This window comes from Astyanax mexicanus, chromosome 21 (genome assembly GCF_023375975.1).
Source record: "Astyanax mexicanus isolate ESR-SI-001 chromosome 21, AstMex3_surface, whole genome shotgun sequence".
Lineage (NCBI taxonomy): Eukaryota > Metazoa > Chordata > Actinopteri > Characiformes > Acestrorhamphidae > Astyanax > Astyanax mexicanus.
The window spans coordinates 36,379,786-36,385,785 of record NC_064428.1 but is presented as its reverse complement, the minus strand read 5'-3'; positions in this window follow the sequence as shown (position 1 = coordinate 36,385,785).

Genomic DNA, 6,000 nt, shown 5'->3' with positions numbered 1-6,000 from the left:
CCACGGAGCCGGCGGAAAACGAAGGCGGGACCCCCCAGTGAGGGGTGGGGAGCTGCCTGGCGCCCATCCGCGACGCGTGTATCCTGGGGCTGGACTTTCTCCAAAATCTGGGAGCAGTCCTCGATATCCTCGTAGCTTCGCTCAGAGTGGGCAAATCGCACATTCCCCTGGCAAGTTCCGGCGTAGCAGCAAGCACAAGTGGTCCCGATCGGGTCAGGCGGCAGAGAGAGCCTGAATCGTCCCCAGCAGAGAGCACACTGGCAGCAGTCCGCGAGTTATGGCAGCGCAGCATCCAAGGCCTCACGGCGGAGCAAGGTGAGCGGCTGTGGGCGCTCCTCAAGGCGAACTTAGACGCGTTCGCGGCGAGGGAGGAGGACTGTACACGCACCAATCTGGTACAGCACCACATAGATACGGGCGCCACGTCGCCCATTCGGCTGAGAGCGCACCGTCTGCCCGTAGCCAAGCAGCAAGCGGCCAAGCAAAAACTAAAAGAGATGGCAGAGAGTGGAGTCATCGAACCGTCCAGCAGCCCGTGGGCAGCCCCCGTCGTGCTAGTAAAGAAGAAAGACGGAGGCTGGCGGTTCTGCGTGGACTACCGCCGCCTGAATGCAGCGACGAAAGCGGACTCGTACCCTCTGCCCCGTATCGACGACGCGCTGGATAAAGTGGCCGGGTCGACGTGGTTCAGCTCGCTGGATCTGCGCAGTGGATATTGCGCAGTGGAGCTGGCGCCGGAGGCACCAGAAAAGACTGCGTTCACGCTGGGGTCTGGGCTATGGCAGTTCCGCGTGATGCCGTTCGGTTTACGGAACGCGCCAGCCACCTTTGAGCGTTTGATGGAGCGCGTCTTAGCCGACATCCCCAAAGAGCGGTGCATCCTTTACCTGGATGACCTGCTCGCGCACGCACCGACCTTTGACGAGGCTCTGGGGCGGTTGGAGCAAGTCATTGGCGCCATCAAAGCCGCCAACCTCCGGCTGCACCCAAAGAAATGCCTTTTACTGCAGCGCAAGGTCCAGTTCCTGGCGCACGTCGTCAGCGGAGACGGAGTGGCAACCGATCCGAGTAAAGTGCAAGCTGTCCAGCAGTGGCCAACGCCGCGTGACGTAAGTGAGCTTCGGAGCTTCTTAGGGCTCGCCTCCTACTACCGGAGATTTGTTCAGGGCTTCGCGGATATTGCAGCGCCGCTCCACCGGCTGACGGAGAAAGGCATGCCGTTTCAGTGGACAGACGAGGCGGAAAAGGCGTTTCGTCACCTGCGCAGTGTGTTGTGTTCAGCTCCTGTACTGGCGTTACCGCAGGTGGGTGGACAGTTTATTGTGGATTCGGATGCGAGTAACAGAGGGCTTGGGGCTGTGTTATCGCAAGTGCAGGGGGGCCAGGAGCGCGTGATCGCGTATTACAGCCGTGCACTCAGCAAGCAGGAGCACAATTACTGTGTTACACGCCGGGAACTGTTAGCAGTAGTCTCGGGACTGAAACATTTCAGACACTACCTGTATGCTACCCCCTTTGTGTTGCGGACATCATGCCTCGTTAACGTGGCTAATGCAGTTTAAAGAGCCAGAGGGGCAAGTTGCTCGGTGGATTACTGCTCTCCAAGAATTCCAATTCACCATCCTTCACCGTGCGGGGCGCTTGCACAGTAACGCGGACGCACTGTCACGCCGCCCGTGTCTGGAGTTAGAGTGTCGCTACTGTGCGCGGCTGGAGCAGCGCGAGGCGGAGGTGGAAGAGAGAGTGGCCCCAGTCAGTGACTCTGATAGCGGCGAAACAGAGCCGTACAGCCGGGAAGAGTTTGTGAAAGAGCAGGGGGAGGACTCTGTGCTCAAAATAATTCTGCAGTGGAAGCGCGCAGGGCAGCGGCCAGACTGGCGAGACGTGACGCCGCTCGGCCCAGAGTGCAAAGCCTATCGCTCAGCCTGGGACAGCTTGTGTGAGCGTGGGGGCTTGCTTTACCGGCGCTGGGAAGATGCTGTGCCGGGGAGATATGCGTGGCAGTTGCTAGTGCCGCGGAGCTTGCGGCAGCGCGTCTTGTGTGCCATCCATGGGCCAGCCAGTGTGGGACACTTTGGCGTCACTAAGACGCTCCGACAACTTCGGCAGCGTTTTTAGCTTTTTAAACAGACTTTATTAAAGATTAGTGCATTACAATATAATAAACATTACATCATATACTTAATCACATAATACATATATATACATATATATATACATATATAACAGATAATAGGGCATAATAACAATACATTCAATAAATTCAGTTTCTTACAAAGCTTATAAATTTAAAATAGTCCAGGGATAATATTTGTTGTGTCTGATGTCCATTGTCCTTTGCCGTTTAAGTTCGCATATAATTTGCTTAAAAACTATATCATCAGTTATTTGTATTTGGTTTATTATCATTTTGCATCTGGTTGTCCAAATTTTATAATTAACAACACAAACTATCAACCAATATAAATCATGTACATTTCTTTGTAACTTTCCTTCAAATATCCCATACAGTATAATTTTTTCATTTAAATCAAATGGAAAATCAATATCCCTTACCTTCTCCCATACCTTTACAGTTCTAGAACACTCAATCAATAAGTGCTCCACCGTCTCATCTTCTTGGCAGTTTAACAAGGGGCAAGTCTTTGTCTTAACAAAACAACTCCATTTTACAACACATCTTACAGCAATTCTTCTTACACTAATCAACCATATAACATCTCTCATATTTTCAGAAATTCCTTTAAAATTTACATTTTTAATACATTGTTTACACTCCAATTCATTTAAATGTCTATATTCATACATACCACCATGTTCTTCTTTGTTTATAATTTCATAAATGTCTTTACTCGATGTGTTGCACCAGTCTATATTAAGGTCCTTATATTTAAATATAAAATCACTATATATTAATTTAAAAAACTGTACACTTCGTCTTGCTTTCCCTCTTTTCTTTTCCCAAGACTTTTTTTTCCCTATCCATACTGCCTCCCTTTTTAGTGCCTGTGCCACCATTTTACAGTAGGTTACCTTTAGTTTTAATCCTAAATCTAAGGCACCTAAACCACCTAGTGCTTTATTTTTAAAGAGAAGGTCCCTTTTAGTAACCTCCCTATTATTCCCCCAGATGAAACGTACACATAATTTATTTAAACTAATGATAAGAGACTCTTTAGGAGGAAAAATTGTAGCCAAGAAATTTTATTTCGGTAATATGAAGGATTTAATTATGTTAATTCTTGTTTTGTAGTTTGCGATTTTCCACCGACCTAATTCATTTTTAATTTCTTGACTTTTTTTGTCCCAATTAAAATCATAACAATTATTTCTTTTCATAATTAAACCTAAAATTTTGACCTCTTCTTTTAACTCAATTTCGATTTGAGGATGGTCTTTTTCACCCAGCCAGCGTTTTTACTGGCCAGGCTGCTGGGCTGATGTAGAACTGTTTGTCCACTGCTGTGATTCATGCACCGCAAAAAAAGGGCCGGTGGGTAGATCCAGAGCGCCGCTGCAGTCTCTGCGCTCAGGTGCACCGATGGAGAGAGTCGCGGTGGACGTGCTGGGGCCATTCCCGGTGACTGAGGATGGGAACAGGTACGTCCTCGTGGCCATGGATTTCTTCACCAAGTGGCCCGAGGCGTATGCAGTGCCTGACCAAAGCGCGGCGACCACCGCTACCCGGCTGGTGGAGGACTTCTTCTGCCGCTTCGGCATCCCTGAGGAGCTCCACAGCGACCAAGGTCGGAACTTCGAATCCCAGGTGATGGCGGAGGTCTGCAAACGGCTGGGGGTACGTAAGACCCGCACCACCCCCCTTCACCCGCAGAGCGATGGCTTGGTAGAGCGGTTCAACCGCACGCTCGCGACCCAGCTGGCCATAACCACAAGCCGCCATCAAAAAGACTGGGACCGACATCTGCCGCTGGTGCTACTCTCCTGCCGAGCGGTGGTTCAAGAGTCCACCGGTTTCACCCCAGCGCAGCTCATGTTCGGACGGGAGCTCCGCACGCCAGTGGACTTGGCGTTTGGGCTGCCCGCGGGGCTGGATGTGCCCGAAAATGCACCGGAGTATGTGCGCGATCTGGCTGAGCGGCTCACGGCCGTGCATCAAGCTGCGCGTGAGAACCAAGGGGGGGCTTCTAACAAACAAAAGCGCGGATACGATATGCGCTGCCAAGGCGTGCCACTGGAGCCCGGGACCCGTGTTTGGTTCCATAACCCGCAGCGCAGGAAAGGACGCTGCCCCAAGCTCCAGTCCGACTGGGAGGGGCCGTGCCAGGTGCTGGAGCGCCTCTCCGAGGTGGTGTATCGGGTCCGCACGGGCCGGCGGACTGTTGTGGTCCACAGGGACCGGCTAGCACCCTACCAGCCCAAAGAAACTTTGGAGGCTGGGGAAGGTGCTGGGACTTTGGGGGTTACGACACCACCAGGAACTGGGGGTGGTGGTTTTCCGGAGGAAGCGCGGGGCAGAGCTGCTGCCCGTGTTCGGCGCGCTCCCTCACACCTGAGAGACTTTGTGTTGGACTAAAAAAAAAAAAAAAAAAAAATGTTGTTTATTGTTGTTTACTGCTATGTTGTAGCTCATGTGTTTACCCTGTGTTTTGCCACCGAGACGGTTGGCTGTAAGGGGGGGGCTATGTAGCGAGCGCAGGGGGTGGGGTCTGTTATCCTGCGTGTGCTTCTGCTGTATGCCTGTGGTATGCCTGTGGTGTGCCTGTCTCTGTGTGCCCGCCTCTGCGTATCTGTGTGTGAGTGGGTGTCAGGTGTGGGGCCTCCCTCTTAGGTGGGGTTATGCAGAGTGGGGGGGCACCACTCTGAATCTACCATCCGGTAGATTCTTAGCCAGTTTAGTGACCTTAGGGCTGTTTTCACTGTATGCTGCCTTGGGTTTAACTCTCCATGCTCTTATAAGAGCAATAAGTGAGCAGTTCCCTGTTAAATAAACAGAGCTTATGATTGACCTCGTCTCCCGAGTCAAATGGCTTCCTCGCGATCGCCACAATACCTTTACAATACTGTCAGTTCAGTGCTAGCTAGGCTAACAGACTGCTGGTGTTAATCTGTTTACCTCTCGGGTGCTGACTTTACGTGTATCGTTCTGCTGTACAGCATTTCCAAAGTTAAAACTCTCCAGATAATCAACTTTTTTGTAGACAAACAGCAAAAGCTTACTCAGTCAGCCGCAGACTGAAGCTGCTAGGGGTTAAGTTTTGGATTTTTAATTTTAATTTTTTCATTTTTTTTTGTTTGATGATCGCAACTATTTAAGAGTCAAACATGCACGAAAATAAGAAATCATGAAGGGGCAAACACTTTCTCACACCACTGTAAATGATACTAAGATTAAGTAAATTAATTAATACTTACCTAAAACATTAAGAGTGACTTCAGGAGAGTGAAGATTCTGATCCAGTACAGCACAGCTATACCTGCCTGCATCCTCCCTGCTGATCGTCTGCACGTAGAGTTTTTCAGTACTGGAGGATAAAGGAGCTCCATTTCTGTACCAGGTGAATGATGGACTGCCAGTCAGACTGCAGTTAGTTTTACATGTGAGAGTGACTTTATCTCCCTCCATCACTCTCTCAGGAACCTCCACCTGGAGACCTGCCAACAAGAGATAACACACTTCTACTGTATCATCCTCACATTAGCTGAATAAATGCTTAGTCTTAATCAGCAGGAGTTCATTAACACTGAGAATTTACTAGAATGCAGCTAAATCTGATCTGATATTCAGTGATAATACTGATCTAGGATCAGATCCAGTCCTGTTTATGAAGATCTCAGTCCCAGAAACTGATCCTAGATCAGCACTCTTACTCTGAAATGCTGTGTGGATTCTGGTTCTGCAGTTCTAAGCAGTGTTCTTCAGGTGTGGTTTGAAGGACTGATGTGATTATATTACAGAACTGCTGGAGGAATCCTGTTCAGCAGTGAATGAAGTACAGTGTGTTATTTCTGCTGATGGAGCTTACCTGTTACTGAAAGATA